General features: G+C 45.3%; 1 protein-coding gene and 1 long non-coding RNA gene across 3 annotated transcripts in view; one reads left to right on the plus strand and one right to left on the minus strand.

Moving 5' to 3' along the window:
* BRF2 (BRF2 general transcription factor IIIB subunit) overlaps window positions 1-27574 on the minus strand; it is a 437620-nt gene that overhangs the window by 152649 nt on the left and 257397 nt on the right. The window lies entirely within an intron of this gene.
* Window positions 4-27574, plus strand: part of LOC139788896 (uncharacterized) — a 67113-nt gene continuing 39542 nt past the window's right edge. For both annotated transcript variants that reach the window (XR_011722977.1, XR_011722978.1), the window contains exons 1-3: window positions 4-81; window positions 3212-3325; window positions 21758-21894. This is a non-coding gene — a long non-coding RNA (uncharacterized lncRNA). The remainder of the gene's footprint in view (window positions 82-3211; window positions 3326-21757; window positions 21895-27574) is intronic.

Genomic DNA, 27574 nt, shown 5'->3' on the forward strand with positions numbered 1-27574 from the left:
TCTGTTTTGCAATCACCCTTGAGAGGCACAGGAGGCAATGTGGTATCACAACTCCTCACAACTTCTTCTCCCAGCCCAGTGGTGAGAAACACAGGAAAAAAATCAGCCACTTGGCATCAGGCTGGTGCAAGGGCTGTTAACTGGCAAACTTTGCTTGGGGTTCCTCCCAGACAAGCAGAGTTCAGTGTGTGTTGAGCATCATCTGGCTCTGTGAGCTGGGCAGTGAGCTCAGAGGCATGTTTGAAATGGTTATTCCTTGGAAACAAGGGATTCCAGAAACCCTGGCCAGAAGGAGGCAGAGATCTAGGAGAGAAATAACCAAGTGATCTGTAAAGAAATAAGAATCCCACGAAAGGAGGAAGAGAAAGGTCTGGAGGGATAAAACTGAGCCCACCTTGGGGCTGTGGGATGATGCTTTCCATGCTCAGAAGCCACTCAGTGGAGTCACTGTGATTAATGCCAGCTGCAGGGCCAGCTCTGCCATCCAGGGGGGGGTGAAATATCTGTGTTGAGAGGATGTGGCTGAGGGATGACACCAGCACTGCCAGACAACAGGAGGCATTAATAGTATTGTGATTCAGGCTGGCTTTAGTTATCTTTAAAAATGGTGCACTCCAATGCTTGCTGACCCAAGGGGACAGGATGGAAATCAGTCATCACTCACACAGAGTTAGTTGTGCTCTCTCTCTAATTTTTAATGGGAAGATCTGGGTTCTTGATCTCAATTCCTCTCAGTCTTCTCCTGGGCTGCTGTCATTCATCAGCATTCTTACTGAGAATGCTGGAGTGCCAGGACATACTGAGCATCTCCAGTAGTCCTGCAGGAGCATCCTGCCCGGGAATGCTCAGAGAATTCCCTCAAAATAGAAAAGTTAAGGAGGAATCACTTTCACAGACAGAACAAGGTGGTGAGGATCCCTGGGGCAGCTGTGAAAGGCACCCTGTAACCCAAATTTCAGCCACTAGAAACAGTGATTGTAGTTCTTTTAGGAAAGGAAGACATGGAGCAAATATTAGATGATTGCCTTTGTTTGCAAAGGGGTAAATTAATTGTGATCTGATTTCTCAAAACTTAGGATTCTGTCTCTTTTTTCTGCACAATCAGCAGCACTGAAGAGTTTGTTACTCTTTTCCATTCCCAGTGCTCTGTGCTGTGGCCAGTGCTGGACACAGAATGGCCAACTGGATTTCTTAACTTTGGCTTCTGATTCTAGATGGCATCCCTCTCTTGCTAAGATATTTCCTCTTTCTTCCTTGCTTTTCCAATAGAGTCTTCACCAAATTCCCAGCTCCTTAATCAGGCTCCCAGTGGCAATCCTGAGACTTCCAGAGCAAGATCAGCTCCCCCCCAGGAGCTCTCTTTTCAGATCTCAATTTTTTTCTGTCTGTGGCATCATGCCCTCTCCTATTTGGTGGCATTTCCAAACCTGCCCTTTTTCCCAAGGTCCCTTTCTTCCCCAGCCTGCAGGGAAGTTCCACATGCCTTGCTCTCAGCTCCTGTCCAGGGGGATAGTGCTTGGGTGGCAATTTTACAGGAACTGAATAAATACAAAACAAATCTCCCTAAGGGATAAGCAGTCCAAAATAAGTGTGTCAAGTCCAGCTATGTTTTTCTGAGAAGGCTTCAGTGTTAGGGAAAGTATTATATTGCTGCTACTCACTGATATGTCAATCAGCCAGATGGTAATTAATGACTGGTAGTGTCATGTGTAAAAGTAACTCGAGACATAGCATGACCTGTTTGAAAGGATAAAATTTCACTCAAGCATAAGATTCTGAGTCTGTCCAGGAATGATCAGCACTCAATTCTGCTTTCAAGTAGAGGGCACCTTAGGTTGGATTCAGTCATTCTGTAAACACACTGAAGACAGAGAAATATAATATTGCTTAGCACTTGCAGCATCAGGGAAAAGCTGTGTGAGCTGGAGCAGAAAGAGAAGGGAGCCTTCAGCAGTCCTGTACCTCCTCCTTCTGTTATCACTGTGAATATCTGTTGAAATTTCTCAAGGCACTCAGAGTAGAAGTGCTCTTTTAGCTTGAAATGAGACTGACAGATGAAGCTGAATGGCAGATTGTGGTCTGGAAAGTGAAATGTTACCCTTTGGGAAGCCTGAAGCAGCAGTGGTATTTGCTTCAACACGACTTGGAGTGTCTCACTTGGCAGAAAACAATTCAATGAGCAGGATCATTATGGGTCAGGTACTCAGTGAGCCCTGAATTCCCTTCCTGATCCAGCTGGGGGTTCCTAAGCTGTTCAGCACCAGTTTTAAAAGCTCAGGAGTGGCACAGAGTCAGTGGGACCAGGGAACTGTTTGGTGATGGGAGAAGGTTTCCAGCCTTACCTTAGTGTGCTTGTTTGAAGCTGCAACCAAAAAACTGGTGAAGAAAGTCCCAGCTCGTGGGCACATTACAGAAATATTGTTTCTTTAAAGTCAGCTTCAAGACCCATTCTCAAAGCAGTGTGTTTTTTCCTGCACACACACACACAGACACAGACACACACACACACAGACACACACACAGACACCTCTATAGTTTCCCTGCCTTTCAAATTCCTGCAGTAACTCAGCAAAGAAAGTACAGAATGAGGGTGACATGCAAATCCTATTAATTCATCCAAGTATGGAAATGCAATCCTTTTGATGTCAAAAAGTACAGCAATGAGATGTTAAAGAGCTCAGCACGCTGCTGTTAAATATGTAAAGCACAGATCCCTGAAGCTGTATCACTCCTGGATAACCCTGGACTATGGCTCCTTACTTTAAAAGGCTGAGAATTACTCTAAAAGCATTAGACCCATTTGCCCAACAATGTGGTCAGATGTTCTTAAGAGGATTTGGGTTCAGTGTGGATTTAGTAGCAGCTTTCCACCCCTGGAGCTTGCTGAGTTTCTTTGCTCAGGCAAATGCAGGTGACAGATCCCACAAACTGGTTCCAGGTAGGGAATGAGCTTTTGGAGGAAGGGTGGGAAATAAATTATTTGATGCACTGCAGGCAGAGGAAACACTCTAGATTAAAAAAATAATAATAAATAAAAAATAAAGGAAAAAAAGAGACCAAAGAAAGAAAAAAAAAAAACAATAAGCAAGGAGTACCCATGAACTTGTACCATGAATCAAGCCCTTCCTGTATGTTGGAAAGCCAATGGAGGGAAGGAGGAGAGTGGTGGTGTTCAAGTTTTTTCTTCTCTCTTTCCCCTAACACTAATTAGGTTTGAAAGACTGCAGCTTGAGTCCAGATACCACATGCCAAGAAGAAAGGAACCCAAGCAGCTGACACAGAGTTGAGACTAAACTAACTGCAAGCTCCCCAGGGACATCACAAGGTAAACCTGATAGTCTCTGTCATTTACAATCATTATCAGGGAGCTGAATCTCTGTAATTTTACTAGGGAGCCAATTAACAGATCCCTGAAGCTCAAGAATAAGGCTTTGGTCCATTTTCTATTTTAGACAGGCAAAGGGGGGGAAAAAGGTTTTGTTTCAGATAAATGGTCCTGAAGTTTTCTACCCAGGAGATGGGTCAGATCTGGGCTTGCACTTCACTTTTTGAGGAGTAAGATCAAGCACTGAGCCTGAGTCAAGCAACTGACTTTAATACCCAGTTCTGTAACAAAGTGGCTGTGGAAGCTTGGGTGAGTTATTTATCTGTGTCCTAATGCTGATTGCTGCACACAGGGAATCTGAGAACATATTTGTTAATTTGGATAATGAGAGCTTTGGGGAAACAACCATTCTCTTGTGATTTGTTTGGCCTAACCTAAATAGGCACTGATTTAGGGTGGGATATTTAGGAATTCCACTCAACATGAGTAAGGAGCAAGAGGAAATCTTGGACCAAAAGTCCAGATGTAAATATATCTGCACTTGGTGAAGTTGTTTGGGTTCAGGTCTGAGCCTTAATGTGGAGTGATCCTTTCTGGAGCAAACTAATCATTCATTTTCAATTCAGGACAGATTGCAAGTAGGAATCAGTGAACCATGCTCAGAGCAAACAGAATACATAGGAAGCATGTGTTCCCTTTGCCAGCCCTTTGCAGACCTGAACAGGAGCCAAGACAGTCAGCTGATCACTTGGTAGGAGTGTTTTTGGCTTCAAATCACCCCCTGTATATACAAACTTAGATAAGGATTTGTGCTCTGAATTCTGTTTACCCTCTGGCAGAACAAGACTGCAATGATAGTGCCTCAGTCCACTCCCTGGATGCATTTTTTTAGTTTAAACAGACAAGACAGGTAAAGGTGGAAGGAAAAGCCTGGCCCTCTTTCATTTTGCTTATTCCACCTTTTTCTTCAGTTGCTGTATCTGAGCAAGCAGCTCTGCTCCTCATGAAAGAAGGAAAAGAGGGAAAGAAATCCTAAGAAAGGCAAAAGCATTAATGGGTCAAGGCCTCCTTTGCATAATTCTATTATCACCAGGAAGATGCTGCAATAATCATGTTAGGCATGTGCTCTGGAGCATCAAAGTGACTTGTCTTACCTTACTTTTTGATGTTAGACAGGTTTAAATGCTTTGTACAGATGAGGCACCTCAGACAGCTGATCAAGAGAGCCTGTGCTGTTCAAGCAAAGCAAAGGGCTGTTTTGCTTTTTTCTAGTGTCAACAATGCCATATTCTTCCAGCAAGGAATAATCTCTGTTGTCACCAGTTGTGAAAAGCAAAGGTGGAAGAGAGAGAACTGGGGGGGAGGGAAGGGAAAGTTGCTTTTCTGAAAGTCCTCCAGCTCCCAGAAAACAGATGTAGGGAGAGTCAAGGCACAGCCCCCTGGGCTCCATCCCTCCACAAACTGGGATGCTTTTCCAAACTCCTCTGTCCTGCATGGGGAGAATGAGTAGAGGTGATGTTTCTAACTTCTGCTAAAGCTTTAGTGGGGAACTTGAGGGATTTTGGGGTTGGCTTTTTTTTTTTTTTTTTTTTTTTTTCCTTTTGACACAATAGAATTTTTCTTTCCAGCCAGAAGGAGGAGCCAGATCAGCCACTGTGGCTTGGAATTTGGCTGTCTTGAGAGGTTTTCTGGTAAAAAAAAAAAAAAAAAAGCAATGCCACTGAGATTCATTTTTTCCCCTTTAGGGTGAGGAAGAAAGGAATATTAGATTTTTGTGAAAGATAAATGTTGTTTGGTTTGGGGTTTGTTTTTTTTTTGTTTTGATTTTTATATGGAGGGCTCCCAGGGTCAAGGTTTAAGCTTTAGTTCTCTTTTCCTCTTCATTCTTGAATAAGCCCATACCCTAAAGAAAGCTTTAAGGAGAAGAAGGACCCCTATGACTTGATGCTGTGACTCTGGAAATACAACCTGAGTAGTAAGCATCTCCTCCCTTCCTCTCAGTCCTGCTGAAGATGCTGCCAGCAGTGAGAGGAGCAAATGCTGAGTGCCTTTACTTTTCTGTAAGAGCCAGGACTGATGCTTGCCAGCAAATGAGCCTTTTGTTTCCCCCAATGTGGCTGCTTTTATGTACTTGCTTACCCAGGCAACTACCAAAGAGAAGCAGAAGTCCTAAATGCCAGACTAATGCATCAATCATAATTCCTGAGCTGCCAGCAGTCATGTAACTGCTTAAAGACCTCAACAGCCCTCTGGCACTTAAAGAAAAAAAAAAAAACTCATCTAATTAATCACAGGTGAAACAGCTTGGACCTGCTCCAAAAGCCCCTGAATTTACTGCCAAGCTTTGATGCTAATTTTCCTTCTAAGTAACCCCCTAAAGAAATTTACAATTAGGTAATTAAAGTGATGAATAAAGAGATACTTAGGAGAAGGAGGCAAAAGAATAAGGGGGGGGAAAAAAATCAACCTTGAGTCAAAAGCCTTAAATCTCTGCTCCTCAAAGAGAAATCTTAGTCATTGTCTCTGAAAATTGTGTTGGATTCCCACAAGAGGCTTGAGGAATATTCCTTAAATTAATGTTTGCATAACCAAATAAAACAGAAAAGAAAGAAATCCTGAAGAGATTATAATGTCTGAGGGGAAAAAAAAAAGAAAAAAAGGACTTGTGGCTTCTCTCAGAGAACCACATATTGTACAACTTTTGTCAGAAGTTGCCTCATTCCTCTTCCCCTTATGTACCTGAGGTCCTTTTTTTAAAGGTAATTATATACCTTAGGAGTGCCATCTAATTAAAAAATGTAGTGATACCTAATTAAGAACTTCAGAGCATCTGAACAACTTTTAGATGTCTGCCAGAAGTTCTTAATAGGTCCCAAGTCCTGTATAATGTCCTCTCTCATTCTTTCTCTCATTTTTTTTAGGGAAGGAACTAAGAAGCCTGTAAGTTGCATTTTTTTCTTCAGGCAAATGCACTCCACCAAACTCAATGTATTAAGGAGCATGAGTTTAAATCCAGGGACATGTGCTGCAAAAATTTGGTAGTGTCTGGATTGTTTTTACAGAAGATGCAGATTTGTGGCCCCAAAATAGAGGGAACAATTAGGATCTAGTTTCAGCTCCAGGCTGTTTTTTGTTTTTTTTTTTAAGGAAAAAGAAAAAAATCCACAAGAAAATCACATGGCTATCCAGGGACTGGCTACTGGCTTTGGGGCTAATTCTTGCTTTGTTGCTAAAAGTGAATCTTAGGATGCAGGAAACTTCCCTTCTGGCCCATAAATGAAAAGTGAGGAGGGGGGGGATGGATTGTGTGTGAGTTTGAGGGGATGGGGAAGATTCTTTTGTGCTCATGGGAATATATTCCCTCCAGGACTGCACCTTTCTTTTTGCTTTTCTGCCTTTGGATCCCAGGCCTTGAAGGGGCAGAACACTGACCCCATCACACAGCCCCTTCTGCTCTGCCTGGAGAATTGCTGAATGATTTTTGAGGGGAGCAGAGAGGATAAAAAATGAGCAAGTGGCAGATTAGATCTGAGGTGACAGAGATGAGAAATAAAAGCCATTAGAGCCCATTTGCAACGTGCCCTCATTGAGTCAAGTTTCAAGGTGTTTTTCCAGATTATTAATAGCCCGACAGCAGTTTTTGTACAGGAATCTGATAGAGGAAATAACACTCATGTATACACACTGCAGTGTGGAGGGGAAAGCAGAGTCCCCTCATTTATTTACGTGAAAAGATTTGAAACCCAGCAAAGCAGGCAGCTGGGTTACTGACAAAATAAACATTTTCCATTATAATGGAAGCATCTCCAGACACACGTCTCTATAAGAAGGCAGAGGGATGAAAGGAGCTCTCAGAACCCTCTGGGCTCCCTCAGAGAGGTTCTGCTGCAGCCCAAGTGTTCTTTAGTGTGTTGCTCTAAGTTATTTCAGAGCTTGGGTAACATCTCTGAACCTGGGTCCTGTGGGCTATTTTGGACAGTTCAAATATCCCAGGGATCTAATTTATTCCTTTGTGGCTTGACTTGGTCAAACACTAATCCTGAACAGATCCTTCCTGCCTTATCCCTCACTTATCTGAATTATCTCAGTGTGATACCCAGTGAACTGAAATCCAGAGGGGGGGGGGAAAGCAAGAATACTTGGGCACGTGGGAAAGAAAGGTGAAAAAATTCCCAAAGTTACACTCTGTAGTTTCATGCTTGTAAAAATGAAATACCAGGTGGGGAGTGCTTTGAACTTCACAAGGCTTTGTGGGGCTGAGTTGTCAAATAGGAGTAATTGTAGCTTTCCTCACAAGCATGGGGTGGCACAGAAAATGTGATTGAGACAGCTCAGGATGCCTACAGGCCAAGGAGAGATCCAGCTGAGAGAGGAAAGCTCTTCAGACATCATTAGGTGGTGATGTCTGCTTGTCTGTGTCTCTTGCTTTCTATTAAACTTTGGGTTTTCCTTCCTCATCTCATGTTGTAACCTAACTCTGCTTGGGAGCAGTACTGGGCAGAAAAATTCCACTCCTGATCTGGGCAGCCAAGCTGATCACCACTGGAACTGGACAGTGAGCAGTAAGGAGTAATTTTCCCCACTTGTTTTCTGCATCAGTGCCTGGGAGGATGTGCTGCCATGCAAAGGAGCAACATCCCCTACAGATGAAGAATTTTCTAGCTGTAGTTGCAAAAAAAAAAAAAAAAAAAAAAAAAAAGGAGCCAGGCCCTTCCCTTGTCTTCATGTTCTCACAATTTACAATTTAACCATAATTGTAGTTTGCATCTTGGCAGTCTCAGGCAGTCCTGGATGCACTTACAAGCTTCTGCCTAGCAAAAGACAGAAATGAACTTAAAACACTTGGTTGCTGTCTAATGAAGCAATATCCCTGCCAGGAGGTCTTTTCCAGCAGACAGATGAGACAGGCTGTAAATCCCTTTCTGCAGCAGGGTCAATTACCTCTCACTGGATCCACACCACCTAAGATGGAGCTGAGCACGTGCAGTTCTTGCTTCATTTGGTCAACCTTGCAGCTGCACAAGGATTTCCCAGTGCTGTGTCCTGGTGGAAGACAGCAAAGCCTTGACAAACAGGCAGGGCTGAGGACAATGCTCTCCTCTTGCCTTCACACCCTTCCAAGTGCTGTGTAACTTGTAGGAAGTGGTGAGAAGCATTTCTAATCCCTTGTTCAGCACTTCTTGGACTTGACAACTGCGAGGTGCTTTGGGAGCCAAGAGGTTCTGTAGCATCTTCCCTTCTTAATCCAAATGCTGGTGTGAAGTCATTCTGATTCCCTGCAATTGCACTTTCAGTTTCCAGTTGCACCAACTCAGCACTTTCTTTTCCAGAGAGGTGGGTGAGGGATCAAGCACTCTGCTCTGTAGGTTTCCATTTGAATAAGCTGTTAAGCCCTGGGATTTTTGTCTCTGCAGAGCACTGGTGCCAGGTTGAATCAGTCTGAGGAGATTTCTGGTAGGGGCTTAACCAATATTCTCCTTGTCTTTGCATGTCGTGCAGTGCCACTGCCCTTCCCCTCCTTATCCTTGATGTTGCTGCTTATAAATTCAACTTGTCTGAGTTCTCACAGTATGCCCAGTGACCATAAACTGCTACCTACAAAGAAATTCCTTAAATTAAAAGTAAAGAATTTCCTTCTCGTGATTTAATTGAAAGATATCCCTCACCTTCTCCTATAAATAGTTGGGTTTATTTTCGAATGAAAATATAATTTTGTCTCTATGGAAATGCTTCTAAGATAAATATCAGAAATTATTTTTTCAAATGTTACTTTTTCTTGCAATTTTCCAGTGAGGTTTTTCATTGACAACATTCTCTGGGCTGTAATTTCTTAAGCAGCTTAAGACTGAGATGGTAAATGGTATTTCAGCCCTGCAAGAGAAATCATAATACCAGCTCCAGCCTTAAGATCTCCAGCTTGTAAACTACCATCCTTTAGGATGAAAAGTGCCCATAGAACAATAAGGTATTATTAAACTTCCTTTATGACTTTGTAGACTTGTAATTTACTGACTGCTAGCAAACCCCTGGTGGAATAGCTCTTTGATGTCCTCTCTCTTGCCTAAGGAGTGGTTGCTGCTTTCTTCTTTCCTACCCAACAAGTTGCAGTGCTGCCCGGGGCAATTTCAGTGGTTAAATTCCTTCCTCCAGTAAAACCTTAACTGGTTCAGCTGAATCTTCAAACAGGTCCACGTCTCCCTCCATAAATATCAAAAGGGAAAACTTGATACAAACAGAGAATAGGAAAATGGGGCTATTCCTATGGCTCAGTTTCCCTTTGGTTAAACCAGGCAGAACTCTTGGGAATTAAAAGCCACATCTGATAGAGCAAAGTCACCTGGTGGAGACAAAGGGGAAGATGAAAGCTCCACCAATCCAAACCAGTTGAGCTATGGGTCTGTACGTGTCTCTTTTCCCTGTTCTGAGAATCAGCCAGAGCCTGAAACCTCTTTTGACAAGTAGCTCCTCTGATGACAGATGCTCCCTGCAGCCTCCAAGGGCTGCAAACAGATGCATTGTTCTTGCTGTCAGCTCCCCATTGAAAGGTGATTCCAGCAAGCAGCAATTGGGCTGATTTGTTAGCATTAGTCAGCAAGTGCAGGGCTCAGATTCCCTCCAAGGGAAAGGAAAAGCAAGGCTGAGACTGAAAAATCAGTGCTCATCAGCAAGCCCTTGTCAGAGCTCTGTGTCTTGCTCTCGGGAGGTGTGAGGGGCACGTCCCTGGGCTTGGCTTCAGCTCCTTCACACGTGTGATTTTTTGTCAGAGTGGTCTGGGTAAAAGCATCTCACCCCCCCCTCGCCCCCCCCAGTAAGCTCACCCCCCCAGAAATCACTGCTGGGGCAAAACTTGGTGACTTTGGTAGGACTGGTGTGGAAAGGGAATGAATCCCTGCCCCAAAAATGGCCCTTGAGCCAGCAGGACCCTGGATCAGAATAGGGTGATGGGTGAGGAGGGGGAAGCTCTGGGCTAGAATATTCCTCATTTAGAAAAAAGGCAGAAAAGCAGATGTCCCAGTGATGATGTTCCTGTTTCAGAAGGTGCTGTGTGGATGCTGTGAGGGCACCAGCTCTGTGAGAAACTTCTGGAGAAGAAACAGGGAGCACATTGCTCTTTACATCCACAGTTCACCCGTATCTCACACTACTACATGCACTCCTGGTTACTCTTTGAAACTCTTTTCCTGCTGCATTAGATGTACCTTGTAGTAGCTCTGATTATTGTGTTATCTCTTTAGCTGCAGCTGGAAGAAAATGGAGAGGTTGCCTACTGCATCTTAAACAGCAGTGGGCAGCAGGGAACCTGCATTTTCCAGCCAAGTTCCCTTTCCAGTTCAGTGTGACTGACTGGGGTTTCATTCAGCAGCGTTTGGTTCATGTGCTTGACTCAAACTTTTGCTTGACAAAATGAAAAAATAGGCAATTTGTGACTCCTCCTCTCCCCATCTTTCCTCAGGCAGCTACAGACCCTAAAGAAATTATAGGTTCTCCCTGCCTTGAGCAGCTGGTAGGCAGAAACCCTACAAATATGGTGCTAGTTATTGATTCAAGCTTGCCTGTACTTTGCTTTTTACACAGCACCAGAACTGCTCACAGTAAGAAAGTGCCAAGCAGATAGGAGCCATAGAAAGGGAGCACATGATGAACACCAAGCACGCAGGCTGGAGCTGCAATCACACCTGATTTTTATTTTGTGGAGGGGTTTTTTTCAGGTTTTTTTTTGTCCCCAGTACATCTTGGCACTTTCTCCCCAGCCCTTCCCTTTCTCTCTCCCTCACACAGCCAGAATTAGTCCATTAGTGTGAAGGATTCGTGTCACTGCATGCTGATCTAGGCCAGAGCTCAGGCTGCTTTTCAGAGCAAGTGCCTAGAAGCATTATTATACCCCAGCCAAGGTTCTCAGTGGTGATTTAAAGAAGATTTTGATTTTAAAGGTACATCTCAAAAGCACCTGGTTTTCTAAAAATGTAAAAGCTACTCAGTTCTCACTACCTGCAAATCAGAAGCTCTCAAATTAGGTACATAAAAATAGAAGCATCCCATAGCAGTAGTCTCTTCTGGAAATATTGTTAGCACAGCCTGATTTCCTTCTAGTCTGCAATCCCTGCTTGCTGCTCCCTGTGTCAAGAGGCCAAAAATAAATGAGTGCTGATGAGAGAACCAGGCCCCTAGGATTCAGGTTGTGTTCACAGCACTCTTTGCCTCTGAACTCCAGACTCCAGCTCAAGTCCCCATGTCCCTGTGTGGAGGTGATGCTTTCCACAGCCCTGCTCTGCCAGACTTGGCTCAAACTGTTCATCTCCTGCAGTTCTTGGTCTGAAGACCCAGGGATGCTCTTGCTCTTCAATTCTTGGTCTGAAGACCCAGGGATGCTCTTGCTCCTCAATTCTTGGTCTGAAGACCCAGGAATGCTCTTGCTCAAAGACCCAAGGATGCTCTTGCTCTTCAGTTCTTGGTCTGAAGACCCAGGGATGCTCTTGCTCCTCAATTCTTGGTCTGAAGACCCAGGGATGCTCTTGCTCAAAGACCCAAGGATGCTCTTGCTCTTCAGTTCTTGGTCTGAAGACCCAGGGATGCTCTTCCTCTCCAATCTGAGCTCAGTTCCATGCTCTGTGAGTGACTGTCTTCCCATTCTGCATTGCCATGTCTCTGCTTTTGACCAGCTCCCTTAACCCAGCTGTTCTCTGAAGCTTTTAGATGGCTCAGCAAGTGTCAGAGCTGTGAGATCCTTGAGTTGCTTCAGTTATTTGATTTTTTTCTAAGCCTCGTGGCCATCACTTTTATTGTGAAGTCCTCTGCAGAAAGGCTGGTAGCCATACAGACCCTTCAGCTGGCCCACCCATGACAAGATTAGAAGTAGTGTGTTATTTTTCCTTGAGACTTCACTCATTAAAGCTTGTCAGGGCTTCAGGTCGTGATGGGGGAAAGGAAATCTCTTTATCTGGGATAGAAGCATTAGGAATAGTAACCTGAGCAAAGTTCCAGCTGCTCAGAGCCTTTCAGCATTTCAACCCCTTCTCCTTTCTGTTAATGCAATTCAACAAGTTAAGCCTGAGCAACTGCAGCTGACCCCATGGCTGGAGGAACATCTGTGACTCTCCTCTGTCATTTGCAAACTGGAACAGCTCTAATCTCTTGAGCACACTGCTCTGCTGTGACATTTCCAGGACATCCGCACTCCAAAAGGCATCCAGTAGCCTTGGATTAGAGTTTAAAATAGAAACATGTTTGCTTTTGTGTACAGCATGGGATTGCTAAGGAGAAATAGCAGTGGGAGCAGGGAGCTGCATTGCGTGACCTCCAGGAGTTGTGTGGTTCAGAGGCTTTCATGCTGGGGGAGCCTGGGCTGCTTTTCACATCACACTGATACCCTCAGCAATTTATTCAGCTTAGGCAGGGAAAGCTGTTACCTGCTCCTCCTAAGAAGCTCTGTTCACCTCAGCAGAGAGAGTGCTAATTAGAGAGCTCTAAATTAGAGCAGAACTAAGGCTGGTGCTGTTAAAAAAAAAAAAAAAAAGAACAAAGGTGCTTGCAATACAACCTAAAATCAGGAGGATGCTCTCCCGGTGATGTTGTAGGAAATGTGCTGACATTTCCCTTGCTACAACCCCTAACTTGGTACAGATGCTGGAGACATCTGTAGCAGGCAGCAGGGCCAGGGGGGGGATGCTGGGCTGGTTTGTGTGCCCTGGTCCTGCCATGTCCTGGCTGCTGAATCGTGCTGTGACAGTCCCCTCCCGGGTGTTCTGCAGCCTCAGATGGTTGCAGCTCAGACCCTTTCTACCCTTCCCTGTAATGCAAAGTCAGAATCGTTTAACTTGGATTTCTAAAGGTGCTTTTCAGAGCTGTAAGCTCGTTAACTCTGGTTTCCTAACAAACAACAGCTGAAATTCCTTCGTTTGTTTGTTTTAGGTAGGGTGGTTTTGAAACACTGGCAGCAAGCTGTTGTTGTTCGTCTGGATGTTGGCAAACAGTCACTGCTGCCTTCCACCTTGGGAGAGGCAGCATCGGAGCAACATCCAGCTCCTTGGGTAGAGCAGGACCAGAGCTTGGGGAGGGCAGGAGAGGAGGTGCAGGGCAGCTGGCCAGAAAGCAGCTTCTGCCCTGAAACCTCCTGCTTTGCACCCTGAGCTGGGTGCATGAGCATCATCACCCCCTGCCTCTGGAACGGCTCCTTGGGAGCTGTTCCTGCTGGAATTGTGACTTCAGGGAGGGGACTCTGCAGGTCTCCATCTTGGGGCTGGGGGGAGATGGGTACACAGCAGAGTCCCTTCTCTTTCCCCCTTTCTTCACCCTTCTTTCCTCCTCCCTTTCTCCCCCCTCCCTTCCTTCCCCATCTTTTACCTTCCTCCCTCCTTCCTCCTCCTTCCTTCTCCTTCCTCCTGCTTCCTCCTCTTTCCTCCTCTTTCCTCCTCTTTCCTCCTCTTTCCTCCTCTTTCCTCCTCTTTCCTCCTCTTTCCTCCTCTTTCCTCCTCTTTCCTCCTCTTGCCTCCTCTTGCCTCCTCTTGCCTCCTCTTTCCTCCTCCTTCTTCCTACTTCTTCCTACTTCTTCTTCCTCCTTCTTCCTCCTCATCCTTCCTCCCCCTTCCCCATCCTTCCCCGTCCTTCCCCATCCTTCCCCATCTTTCCTCACCCTTCCTCACCCTTCCTCCTCTTTTCCCCCCCTTTCCTCTTCCTTCCTCCCCCTTCCCCATCCTTCCTCACCCTTCCTCCTTCCTTCTCTTCCCTCTTCCCTTCACCTCCCAGTGCAGCTCAGGGAGGTGCCCAGCACCACCCCGTCCCCTCTCCCTTTCTCCTCCACGGTCCCATTTTTCCGCCGGTTTGCAGGGAGCATCCCACTGATTTATTGCTCCCAACATCTCTGAGTTTGTAATAAAGTTTTCAGCAGCTCTGTCGAGCCCTCTCCCCACCCCCGTGCACGCACACAGCCCCGCGCTCGCTTTGTTCTTCTCACACATAATGTCAACTCATAAACCTTTCATCAAGTCAACCAGGTGGAAAAAACCCATTACTGAAAGAAGTGTTCATTCAGGTTTGGGAAAGGGGGGGGTGTTGGATGGAGAGGAAGGAGGAGGAGAAAGTTCCCCAGTGAGGGGGGGGCGTAAAAAAAGAAAAAAAAGATTTAAAAAAAAAAAAATCAAATAGCTGTGTGTGCTCTCTTAGCTGGAGAGGCTGTTCTGCTGAGCACCCCAGGTGCCAGGCCCTGGAGGAGCCTTGGCAGAGCTGTCAGCTCGGTGACAGGCGATGGAAAATGCTGTGTACATGTTCAAAGAGGCAGTGATTTGGGTCTAATACCCCCTGATGAAAGGGAACTTCAACACCATCAGCCCTGCCAGCTCCAACAAACACACTCGTGGTGGTGTGTGGCAGCCTGGGCTCCTCCAAACACACACACACACACACACACACACAAACACAGACACCCCCAAACACACCCACACACAACACACACAAACATGCACACACAACAACCACCCCCAAACATGCACAGACCCCCAAACATACACACCCCAAAACACACACAACACCCATCCACACCCCAAACACACAAACAGACACTGACACACACACCCAAACACCCCCACACAACACCCACAACACCCCCCAGACACACACAGACCCCCAAACACCCCCCCATCAAAACACCCTCCCAACACCCAGACTCCCCCCCAGACACCCAGACACAGTCAGCCAGCCACAGCCCGGTGGTGCTGGAGCCCTCCCTCTCCCCAGGGGTTGGGTTACAGGCGGCCTGGCTGAGGTTCATGTGCTGAAAGATGGTGCTGGAGGGTGCTGAAAAATGGGAGGAGGAGGAGGAGGAGGAGAAAGAGGAGAAGGAGGAGGCAGAATGTGTGGAGATCCTGGGGCTCCTTCTGGTCCTGGGGGATGGAGGGATCAGAGCTGCCCCACCCAGACCTGATGGAAATATTCTCCTCTCCCACTAAAATTCCACTCAGGATGCAAACCCGTGGAAGGCACTGGTGGTCTCAGCCCATCCATCCCCATGGGCAGGGAGATGAATTTTTGGATGGAATTTCAGAAAGGGCTCAAGGTGGAGATGACTGAGAAATGAAATCTCCTTTAACTCAGCATCTTTGTGTTTCAGACACACACTCCTGGGTTTGATGGATTTCTCTTTTAAGCACAGGCTCTGCCCAGGATTTTCTTTAAATAAGTTTTGAAGCAATGTGTAGTCCAGAGTTACTGCTCTGGAAAAGGGGCAGAAGGGCACCAGGGGATGGAGAAAGAATGGGAAGCAACAAAGGAGTGCAGGGAGTGACATCTGTCGTTAGTGTTTTATAAGTTAAAAATTCAGCATAATCTACTGCCACCCTGCTTAAACTGAGTTCCAACAGGAACAGAATTGTCATGATTTCTAAATGAATTAATTCAAATCTCTTTTTGCCTGATATGGTGGAAGAAAGGGGCCATCTGGTTTATGTTCTAGGTGTCAGAACCACTCATACCAGCACACTTTGGGAGTGCAAGATGCAAGTTGACTGCACACATTAACATCTCCTTACCCTCTGCCTCCCTGAGCCCTGATGCTGTTGTCCCATTATGGTGCTGCCATTTACACTGTCAATAGCAATAATAATACTAATGCAAGGTTTGGCATGCACATAGTACCTCCAATTATATCTGTGCCTGGGTGTTCCTTACCATTAGAAACATTTGTACTGGTTTCTGCTCAGGGACAGGGAGTACAAGCCTGCTGTGATTAAGTTAGGAGTGCACAGCAAAAGGTTGTCTGGCTTCCACAAAATTAGTGTCTAACTGGTGACCTAGTTGAGATCCAGAGGTTATTGGCTTCCCCCAGACTACAGAAAGACTCATTAGCACTGGGAAAAAAAAATCAAGGTATGTGGAAACCTGCCCATCCCACTGGAGAAAGGCAGCTGGTAAATATCTAAATGCTGGCTGTGAGATTTAGGATCTTGTGATAATAACTTTGATTATAATAAAAATATAGTAGTCTGTAGGTGATAACACTGGAGAGATTTACACTGATTTTTAGGTGTGGAAGCAAACCTGGATGTATTCATCCTCCCTACACCCTAAACCAGTGCAGTGCTTGGAATCTTGGGGGGAAGAAGGGATCAAGAAAACAAATCTGATGTTTTGGGCTGTAAACGAGTGGACCAGCTTTCCCCTAATTATTATAGCAAATTTTTGTTGTTTGTTTACATCACAGCTTGGTGAGAAACTGGTTCACTGTCATTTTCCCTTCCTGAAGATGCAAACCCCAAGAAGAATTTCTGGGCTAAGGCTAATCACCAAAGCTCCAATTTTTGTTCCCCTTGCTAGACCAAAGAGGGACAGAAAAAAAGGGGGAAAATTCCTGAAGCAGAAAAGCCTCATCTACTACAGATTAGCTCTGTTTATATTGCAAAGGCTCTGGCTCAAGTGAGGGTTTTTTGCTTAGAAATACTGTTTTAGCATGAATTTATCTTGAAATTAACTTTGTGGTGAAGAGCATTTAAGTATGAGCTTAAATTTAAGGTCTTATTTAAGTGCTTTTCTACCTCATTTGTCAGCTAAGGATCTAGCCTGGGCTTTGAACATCTTTAGGGAGAAGAAACAGATTAATGAGATTAGAACATTTTAAATCACTTTTGTACTTGTCTGGGCTGCATGATCTTTATAATACCTTGTCTCTATAGACTCTATAAAGTGTATTGGCTGGGTGCTAATGGACAGGGATGATGAAAATAAGGCTTGCTTGTGCATCCTTTCAGATTTGGGGAAGGTACTCAATGGCCCATGGGTATGTTCAGTTTCATGTCAATGTGCATTTCATCTCTTTGCTTTATGAAATTCAGCATCCGAGGGCTGAGCTTTCAGTCTTAGGGGGGGGGCAGTTGCCTTGCTGAGGTTTGCAGCAGATATTTTACAGGCAGGCCAGGAAAATGAAAAATGGGGTTGTGGAAGATGCTAAGGGGTGACCTGGGAACAGACAACCCATCACCCAGGACATTAAACCATAGCAGCATCTCGAGTGATACCTTCTGGCAACCCCTCCCTGCATCTCCCCCCTAAACTTCCTAAAAGGCAACTCTATGCTACTAAGTTTTGCAATTTTTTTTTTTTTTCTTAGTTGAGAACCAAGCCATCTCTGCAGTAGTGCAGCCAGGGAATCAGTGGCCTGGTGAGCTCATATTTCACCTTCTGACACGGGGTGGTTTCCATTTGCACAATGATGTAATGGAAAGAGAGCCCTCTGAGAGCAGCAGAGTGTAACCTGCAGCCTGGGCCTTGGGGGGTGAAGAGGATTGTCAAAGGGAAATTGAGGAATTGCAACAGACTGGAGTTTCCTGCAGCTGAAGTTCTCCCCAGTTAATCTGTTTCTCCAAGGCTTTGTTTGGAGGAAGGGAGCAAGAAGCCCAAATCCCACAAAGGATCAAAAGCCCTGGGATTTTTTTCTCTTCAGAGGTCGTCATCAAGGCAGGTTTCTCTGAGAGCTTAATTCATCTCTTGCAGCCCCTGATGGTTCTGGCTGTGAAAAGCCACGTGGGGAAGAACCAGGAGAAAAGTTTGGAGTGTTCTGGAGAAAATTCTGGAGAATTTTGGTTACTCCTTGGCAGCTTTAGCTGATCCCCCATGGAATCCTTCCTCAGCCAGGAGCAGAGATGCAACAACATGGGGAGCTGAGAGTAGATGTATGTACTGAGAGATGATATTTACTACAAAATATATATATTTTATACTAATATATAATTCCACAGATAGAAACTGCATATATTTAATGCAGGATTGTCCAAAAATGCAGCCAGAGCAATTGACTGTTGTGCAGAACTTGTGTGCTTAGGGCCAGGAGAAACCCAGCAGGAAATGCAAGCCCTGGTTACAGCTTCCTGCACTGAAATAGTGCTTATAATGAAAAGTAAATCACCATTGCTTTTAGTTTGATGAAATTACCACTTGCATTAAGAGAAGCTTGAGCTGACACTAAATCAGATTCTGCTGAATGTCACTTTGGGATTTCAAGAAGCTGATGAGTTAAAGGATGTGTGGTGCTGCAAGTGGGAGAGAAAAGAGCAAGATGTGAATAAGGCAGGGGTTAATGCAAGATATTCTGATGCTCCTGGGTGCCTGGAGTCTATAAGAAATGAAATTAGCCCTTTTGAAAAAGGGTTGATTAATCCAAATCTGCTCCCAACTACTCAATTTATCTGCTTAATGGGATGTGGGAGTCAGTTGTGACTCACTGGCCAAAAGGATGACAAGAAAAAGAACATACTGCAACAACCAAGTTGGGATTCTCTCCTGAAAGGCAATTGGATTCCCTGTTTGTTATTGATGAAGGCATTTAAATACTCATTCAAGAGCTGACCTTTCAACTGAGACTTTGGGAATGTGTATAAAGTAGAAGAAAACAAGAAGCAGAACAACTCCACCAAATGAACCAAGCTGAACCACCTTAGTGACTGACAAGCAAAACCATCATGTGAGGCACAAGAACTGAGGGGCACAATCTTTCCACCCCCAAAAACCAGCTCAGGTTGCACCCAGGTGGTTATACTGAGCCTGAGGGTGCTCTGGAGATTTCAGTCTTTTTAAATGTGAAAAACCCTCTTCTTCCTTCAGGGATTTTATTGCAAGTTTTGCAGCATGGAGCATCCTTTCTAAAAATCTCATCTCCCAAAGACCTGAACTGAGATGACAGCCACAGCTTCATTCTTTTTACTTTCTTTTATTTTGTTAAAGGAAGGTTGCTCTCCAGAATGTTCAAAACCAAGACTTTTTTTATTCTTTTTAAGCACTTTTGGAAGTTGCATTCTGCATTGCAGTCATGGAAGCTTAGGGGAAATGAGAGCTGGAACTCATGAATTTGGAAAGCTTGGGGTTTATGATTCTGCAGAAGGAGTATTTGTTGAGTACAAGGCCTGATCTGGAAATGCATTTAAGACATGCACGACTTTGAGCATATAAATAGTTGCACAGAAGTCAATGGGACATAAATTTATGAATTTGCTTAAGTGCTTTGTTGGATCTTTGCCTGAGGAACCACTTACCATGAGTTTCAATAGCAGAATCATGGCCTTGTTAATGAGCAAACCCCCTGGACCAAGAGCATCAGTGAAATGTGAAATCCAGCTCCATGCTGTATCCATGCTACTCAGCTTGATTTCATCTCCCCCTAAACTCACTCTGCTGTGCTGACATTTATTATCCATTGCCTTATCCAAAAAGTGATTTACAGTTCCATCTTACACTTGGGAGTGCAGGATGAAAAGCCAGAGAAATATGAAAAAAATAAAAATAAAATCAGAACTCAGTTCTAGAGGGCAGACACTGGAGCAGCTTTGTTTTCTAGAATTAAAAAAACCAAAAAATAATAAGCAGTTCCAGAACTTTGTGAATTGTGGCTTTTACCTTCCACTTTTCTACTTTAAAGGGAGTTTTGGCAGCAGCAGAGGCTGACCAGGAAAGAGAAACACCAAGGAGTGAGGTCAGGCAATGCTGTCAGGTCTCTTGGGCAGCAGGGATGGGGAGAGGTGCTCCCAGTATGTCCCAGTGCAGCAGCAGCAGGAATGCTGGGCAGACTCTGGGGAGATATGGTACATACTGGTGTTAACCTCAGGATGGTAAGAAAGCCTGGAATGTTTCATTCATGGAAATTAGCATGTCAGAACTAGCATGAGGAAACGGTTGGTTTTTTTTCCAGAAATCAACACCAAAACGTTTCCAGGATTCCCATTCTTTTGTGGGTTAAAGAACCTTCAGTCCTCCCTATTCTCACAGCATCCTCTGCTGAGTTCACACACAACTCTGTTAACATGAGCCTGGAATATCTCAGCACAGAATTATTTATCCTTCAAGAAAAGAAAGAAAACCATGTCTAAATCTGACCAATATCCCCTCCTCAGCTTGCCAAGAGGGGCCTCCTGTTTTCAGTCCTGAAAACCAAGCTGCATATTTTGTGTTCCCATGGTTTATGTCCAAATGCAAGGATCTCAGAGCGTTGCTTCCCTCTCCCTCCTCTCCTGACAGATGACAGAATCCAATGCAACATTCCAACCACCACACTTCCAACACCAAGACCTTCTGTTCCTTTGGCTTTGGAGATCAAGGGGCAGGGAGAAATTGTCTTCACTGGAGTGATGAAAATTTACCCCAGCTGAGGTACAGCCTTGGGTGTTGTTTCCCTGCACAATTCCGAGAAGGAATACAGTGGGATTAACAAAGATTCTCCTCTTCCCTGCTTTACAAGGGATTAGTGCTGTGTTTCCCTCTGGAGCAGCTCCTGAGCATCCAAATTATGCCTCTGACAGCCAATAAAAAGAAGCCCTTCCACAAATGTCTCCACTAACTGTGGAGGGAAGGCTCCATCCTTGGAAATACTCAAGATCTGACTGCATGTCTTCCCGAAGAACTTGCCCCACATCCCAGCCAATTTCACTTCAGTGGCATCAGCATTTGGAAAAAGCCACTCCTGGGTCTCCTACCTTGCTGGGATGGGAAGGAGAAAAATGACCAGGTCCTTCTCAAAACACTGGCTGGGCTTTCAGAGAATCCTGAGGGAATTACACACACACTTCTTACTTGGAAATTTAAGCTCTGGATCTGAAAGAAATCTTTGTTCCACAACTTCACACCCTGAAGGGACAGCTCATTGCCTGGAATTCTTCTGATCTCATCCCTTGTAGGGATTTTTTGTCTTGGTTTTTTTCAGATGAAGTCACTTCACAGTCCTAAACCTTCCTGGGACCTCCAGCTCCATCAGAAGAGCAGTGATGTGACCCTGGGTTCTGGGTTTTCAAGTTCTCAAGAGTAACAGCAGCTCCTTGTCCACCTCTCCATTGTGTTCAGTATTTGGGTGTTGCTTCTGAGCCTTGTCAGGAGCTAAAAAATCCCTGTGGGTAGGAAGAGGAAGAGGAAAAGAGTCCAGGAGGATGATAGGAACAACCCAACTGAGCCAACACCATTCCTGGATTTAACTCTGGCAGTTTTTGAAGTGCTTTGGTTTTTTTCCCTGGATCTGCAGTCTCAGGAGTGGTTGCTGTCAGGATTTGGTGGGTGTGTGGCAGGGCTGATGCTGCCAATAATCCAGGAAAGGGGAAATCAAACCTGCTGAGACTTGGGAATGTAATGACTTTGTATTAATTAGAAGCAAATGCTGTGTCTTGGCACATGGATTCCAAAGCAGATGTTTGTCAAAATAGCCAAGAGATGGGTCATCTGAAAGCAGAAGTTACAAATAACAGAAACTAGGTTGTTATTTCATGTTTTCTCAGGTCAAAACCCTGTGGCATTCAGTGTTGGAAACAGCAGAGAGTGAAAGACCCTGTGGTGTTGGGCTGTCTGACCCAAAAACCCAAACCACTGTGCATGGCAACCTGTGCCTGGCACCACTACTCAGCACACAGCTAGAGGAAGGGAAGGTTTTTCCAGCCTTTTTTTGCCTTGCTTCTTATGACTTCATTTCTCTAGCTACAGAGATGGCACAAAGACCTCTGCCAGTCCCCCCCTTCACAGCAGAGTACAGACAGTTCCCTTTCCTTCAGTCCCAGGATCCATCAGAAGGGGATGAAGCAAGGGATGTGCATCCATCACTTCAGTATTTCCAGGTAGGATTCCTACTTTTAATTTATATTGGGGATGCCTTATTCATTTAATGTCCTTTAACAAGGGATCAAAGTCTTCACTGCTCATTCTGACCATGGAACAGTCCTGAGGGCTGCAAATAAAAAAAATATAATAATATAATAAATATAATAAATATAATATAGGGGCAAATTCACTGTTATATACCCATAATTTTCAGAAAGATATTCCTGGTTGCTCTTGAGGGGAATGTGGCCTCCTTTTTTCCTCTTGTCCCAGGGTGTGTGATAGCCCCAGACAAACAAACCTGGACTGTGCTCTGTGGTTATATCCAGGGTGCTGTATGCTGAACAAATAAATACCTGTGGCTTCCACTGGCAGCACCCAGAGCAGCAGAATGAAACAAAGAATTTGCTTGCAAATGCTGTGGTAATTAAACAGTTTTTAAAAGGAAGAAATCAACAATCTGGGTGTGTTGTACATCTTGGGAGGTATCCAGGTGACTGTCCTGGTGTGTGTGTAGATATTAAGGTCTGTGGGTTTTATCTAGATGAGTATGTAAGAGCAAAAGGCCTCTATTTACACTTCATTTGTGTGAAGAGACACGTGCATGGAAAAGCCCCTGTTGTACACACCCTTTTAGCCACATATCTGTGTGCATCTATAGTGGTGTTTGTGTACACAAACACACACAAATTGAGGATGGAAAATTAAGCATATGCCTGTCTCACCCTAAAATGTTGCATCTCTCCAAGGAACATCAAGCCTATTTGTGACAACAAACAGACCCCTCCAGCCCAGGCAGATAGTGATATAAATGGAGAGAACCCCAGAAATCTCTGTACCTGCAAGGGAAATGATTTGTTTATGCATCATTCCTACACCTCTTCCAGTTCCTCCCTCCCACTGTAATCTCTATCCCTCCCAGGCAGCACTCCCTAGCCAGAAACCTATGATCTTTGCCCTCTTTTCCTTCAAATTAAATTTCAACTTTTTTAAAATCTCTTCTGGAGTGACAAGCCAGTGCCAGAACTGTCTTTTAATACACAAAAGCATAAATAATGCCATCCATCAGAGCTGTCACTCAGAAAGATAGATTGCTACTTGTCCAGACACTGGAATGACACAAAAGTGAAAGTTGGAAACTGTCTCTTTTCTTTCCTTGCTTTCTTTTTCTTCTTCTTCTTCTCCTTTATTTTTTTTTTTTTTTTTTTTTTTTTATTTGCTGGACTGCTTGATTCTGATTAATGGTGCTGTCAGGGAGGGATTCCGCTTGCCCGGATAATGAGTCAGGAATGTATTCCCTGTCACAAACACAGCAGATGTCAGGGGCAGAAGGGCCCGGGAATGCCAGAAACAATATACAGTTTCTTCCTAGTCCCCTGACAGGCCAATATGCTGCACAAGGTCTAATTTATGTAGACAAAATGCAGGCAAGGGGCTGGAGCAGCAGAGAAACTGTGCTGGGAAGTCTGAGCTACAACGCAGAAGGGGAGAGAGCTGGAGGGAGGTAATGAAGGCAAGCAGTGGGACTCAATAGCACTGCATCAAATGGCCTTAACAAGAATGGCCCAGGACCACTTTGACTCCATTAAAGTGCACTTTACATCATTACAGAGAGAAATCAAACAGGGCAGAGGGCTCCTGTTTCTTTTAATGGCTCGATTAGGTTATTCACTCCTCGGGGTTTGCAGCTGTCATCGTCGGGCAGCCACTGCCAAGAGAGGGACAGTGGCACTCGTGGCAACGTGGGACCTGTGGCTATCTGAGCCCCTGGCTTGGCATGCCAAGAGGAGCAGCCCACATTCCCTGGAGAGAGTGGTGACCTTCCCTGGAGCAGCAAGAAACCCAGAGCTGCCCAGCTACAAAAAGCTGGTCTCCTAAAACCAACTCATGTATTGGGCAAATAATAAATTAATAATTATACAAATCTATATAATAAATAACTATATATAAATATATATAGAGACAGATTATATATGTAAATATATATAACTGGAAGAGGTGTAGGAATGATGCATAAACAATATAGATATATATATATATGAAAATAATAAATTAACATTTTGAAGGGCATGCAACAGCACTCTGGGGCATTTTCATTTGCCAAGAGCTTGTTCAGCACTTGCAGTAATGAGGTCCCAGTCCAAGAGGACTGACACTCAGTGTGAGGGTGTTGTTTCAGCCCCACAAAGCTTCCCTGGAGGTGTTTGCCAGGCTGTAGCTACCAGAGAATGACTGGGGGAAATATTAATTGCAACAGGAGCATGGCTTAGGGCAAGAAAAGAGAAGGGTTTGATTCAGAGTCCTCTGATGTCTGCCAAAGTTTTTGTATTGACATCAGTCAAACTCTTGAGCACTCGGGAAACCCCTTCCTTGAGGATGTCACATCATCTGCCTAGCATCTGCTTAATAAAAATCGTGTTATACTGCAATTTCTCAAGTGAGAAAGAGGCTTTGAAGCTGGTTGTGCCAGAGGCAGTTTTTTTAAGGCCATGGCAAGCAGGAGGCTTCAGAACTGCCCAGGGATTGCCAGCCCTTGGGACTTTTAGGAGCTCCTTCCCCCTCTCATAATAATATAACTATTACCAGAAGAGAGTCACTTAGAAGGGATCAGTTCCTGGACTTTTCACCTTAAATCTGGTTCTCCCCAGATTTTCCTGTGATCAGGCTTTTTAAGCTTAACCAGCACACCTTAAAGTATTTATAAATCATTTAGTCTTAGTCCTGATGCAGCCATTTCACCCTCTGCCTTTAACCAGGGTAAAAGCCATGAATAAAAGGCAAACCACGTAAGGCTTTTTGGGGCATTCCAAACACTTTCAGCTGGTTTCAGCACACTTTATGTCAAGCTTCTTGCATTCTGGTGTGGCAGCTGCCCTTGAACTCTTCCCCAGGAGCCTATTCCAGCTTTTATCTCCAACTTAATCTGAACCCTGACCTGTGAAAGGTCCCAGGAACTCCATCCTGAGGGGCAGAAGCTTAGCTCTGACTTGATTTTGTCACTGAATGGTGAAGGAGGTAAAAAAATCCATCCAGAGAGGTAAAAATCAAGAGTGACAGACAGATGAAAATAAAGATAAGGTTCTGCTACCCCGAGGAGGCAGGAGCTGCTTTGAAGGGGAAAAGGCAGTCAGGATGCTGGTGCTGGCAGATTTCATGACCAGATTGAAGAGGATTAAATGGTGGGTCCTGAGTTTTGCCCCTGATCCTCCCATCCCCTCCAGTGTCCCCAAGCTGTGGCTGCAGCACCTGCTCTGGGTGTCACTGCTGAAAAGTGACACTGAGCAGGGAGCTGTGGCTCTGAAGGCATGGGGATGTTTTTAGTCACACTGAGCCAGATTTTATTTCATTTCCAGCAGCAGCAAGGTCCAAAGCAGCTCTGCTGCAACCAGCAGCCCAGAGCATCTCTGGATCAACAACTCTCATGAGTTCTAGGAAGCAGCTTCAGCCTTACCAGGGTCTGTATTGAAACCAAGTTATTTCAATTATTTCATATTTACCTGGGTGAATCATCTCATTTTGATTTTGTGAGGCTCAGAAGTAGGGAAGCAGTTAGCTCCAAATGTGCTCCTCAAGCTGCATTTCCTGAAAATATCTGGAGCCACCTCCTGAATGCAATGGTCAGGTCCTACCCACAACTGATGTCCTTCTGATCCCTAAACCAGAGAAGCAATGGCACTGACATATTCATCCCAAATCACCAGACTTAACACATCCATGACACTGCTTGCAAAAAAAGCATTTCTTCTAAATTGCTAGGGCTGTGCTTTGTTTTTACCCCCCTCTCAAGCTCAAGATGTTTTTTATTTAAAATAAATAGCTTTTTGCCCGCTCAGAATGTCCCTAATCAAAACCAGCCCCAAACAGCCTGAAAATAAAGGGAATAAAATTAAATATTGCAATTGCTTTGGGTTTTACAAGCCTGAGGCCTGGTGAGGTTGGTTTCAGGGGAGGGAAGGGGCTCATTTTTCCTGGTTTTGCTTGTATTCCCCTGATCAAAGCAGCATATTGTTAAGTAAGCACACGGATGGATTTAGAAAGTTAACACATTAAACTGGTGGTGATTGACAGCAGATTGCAAGAGTCAGAGCTTGAAAAGAGGGCAGAGGGGACAGAGGCTGAAGGAAGGGGCTCCTCTGATGCTGGAGGTTAGGTAGGAAGCAGAAACAATTTTGGGAGCTGCCACGGGGGGGTTTGGGGCAGGGGCACCACCCCAACCACCTTCCAACTCCTCTTGTCCCCCGTCAGCTTTAGGCTCCTGAGCTTGGAGGGCTTGAAGCTGTCACCTGCTTAAGGGACAAAAGTGACAAAAGTCACAGCCCAGATGCTCATCGGAGTCAGCAAAGGGTTTTGTGTAACCTGAGTCTTCCTGGGACCAGGTCAAAACCTGGTCAGTGTTCAAGCATCTCCCTTCTCCCCCCCCCACAGCCCCACCAGAGGGGATTGGGTTTCAAACACTGGTCCTGGTAGAGACATAATACAAATAAGTGAGACCCCAGGAGGAGGCAGAGGGAAGGGAGAAAAAGCAAACCTGACCAAAGATGCCCCCCAGCCACCCCACTGAGGCACATCCCTCAGGAGGGAGGCTGAAAAAGACCAATTTTCCCAGATCTCAGCACCAGGAAATAGGCATTTCATCAGGAGTTGAGTCAGGGAGAGGAGGATTCAGCCAAGCTGCTGCTGCTGCTAAGGCAGAGACAAATGTAATTTATTACCCTGAGGCTTAGGGAACTGGGGAGGACCATGGAGCATGAAGGAAGCCTGGCCCCTTAGGAGGCTTTTTGGAGAGTGACTAATTGAGATGGGATATTCTCATCTGTCTGAGCACATCGAGTCCTTTCACACATTTGTAGGGTAAAATAAACAGGAGTGGAGGTGCTGGGAGAAGGGAGAGCCTCGGAGTTGAAGTGCTGACCTGAAATTCAGGATGCCTGGCTTCACTCCCAATCCCTTGGAGGTGGTTTACAAGATTCAACAAGTCATTTCATCTTCTCCTCTAGCAATGCCCCATCTGCAAGGGCTGCTGCTAGCAGCAGAGTGCACCCAGGGGCTGGGAAATGGTCCTGCTGCTGCCTGCATCAGCCCAGGGAGGAGGAAGGAGGTGGCAGAGACCTTCCTGTCCATGCCAGGGACCTGCCCAGGGCACTCGTGTGACAGATGGGGACACAAGTGGAGAGCCATCAGCTCCTTCATCTCTGCAGAGGAGCAGCTTGGAGGGCACAGCCATCAACAGCTCTTCTGCAGGTGACCAAGAGGTGACACCATGGCACAGAAAACCCCTTCCCTGGGATTATTGACTTCAAAGCTCTGCTGTTGGTTGAGGTGAGGGCACCCACAGGGGTGGCTCTGCTGGGGTCACTTGTGGCTGAAGGACTCAGGTACTGAGCTATAGGGTGGGTGAGATGATGTGAGTACTTGAGGCCACACCTCGAGTACTGTGTCCAGTTTTGGGCCCCTCAGTTCAGGAAGGATATCGAGGTCCTGGAACAGGTCCAAAGGAGGGCAACCAGGCTGGTGAAGGGACTCGAGCACAGGCCCTATGAAGAGAGGCTGAGAGAGCTGGGGCTGTTCAGCCTGGAGAAGAGGAGGCTCAGGGGAGACCTCATCACTCTCTACAACTACCTGAAAGGAAGTTGGAGCCAGGTGGGAGTTGGTCTCTTTTCCCAGACAACTTTCAACAAGACAAGAGGACACAGTCTT

The sequence above is a fragment of the Heliangelus exortis genome, chromosome 30 (assembly GCF_036169615.1).
Source record: "Heliangelus exortis chromosome 30, bHelExo1.hap1, whole genome shotgun sequence".
Lineage (NCBI taxonomy): Eukaryota > Metazoa > Chordata > Aves > Apodiformes > Trochilidae > Heliangelus > Heliangelus exortis.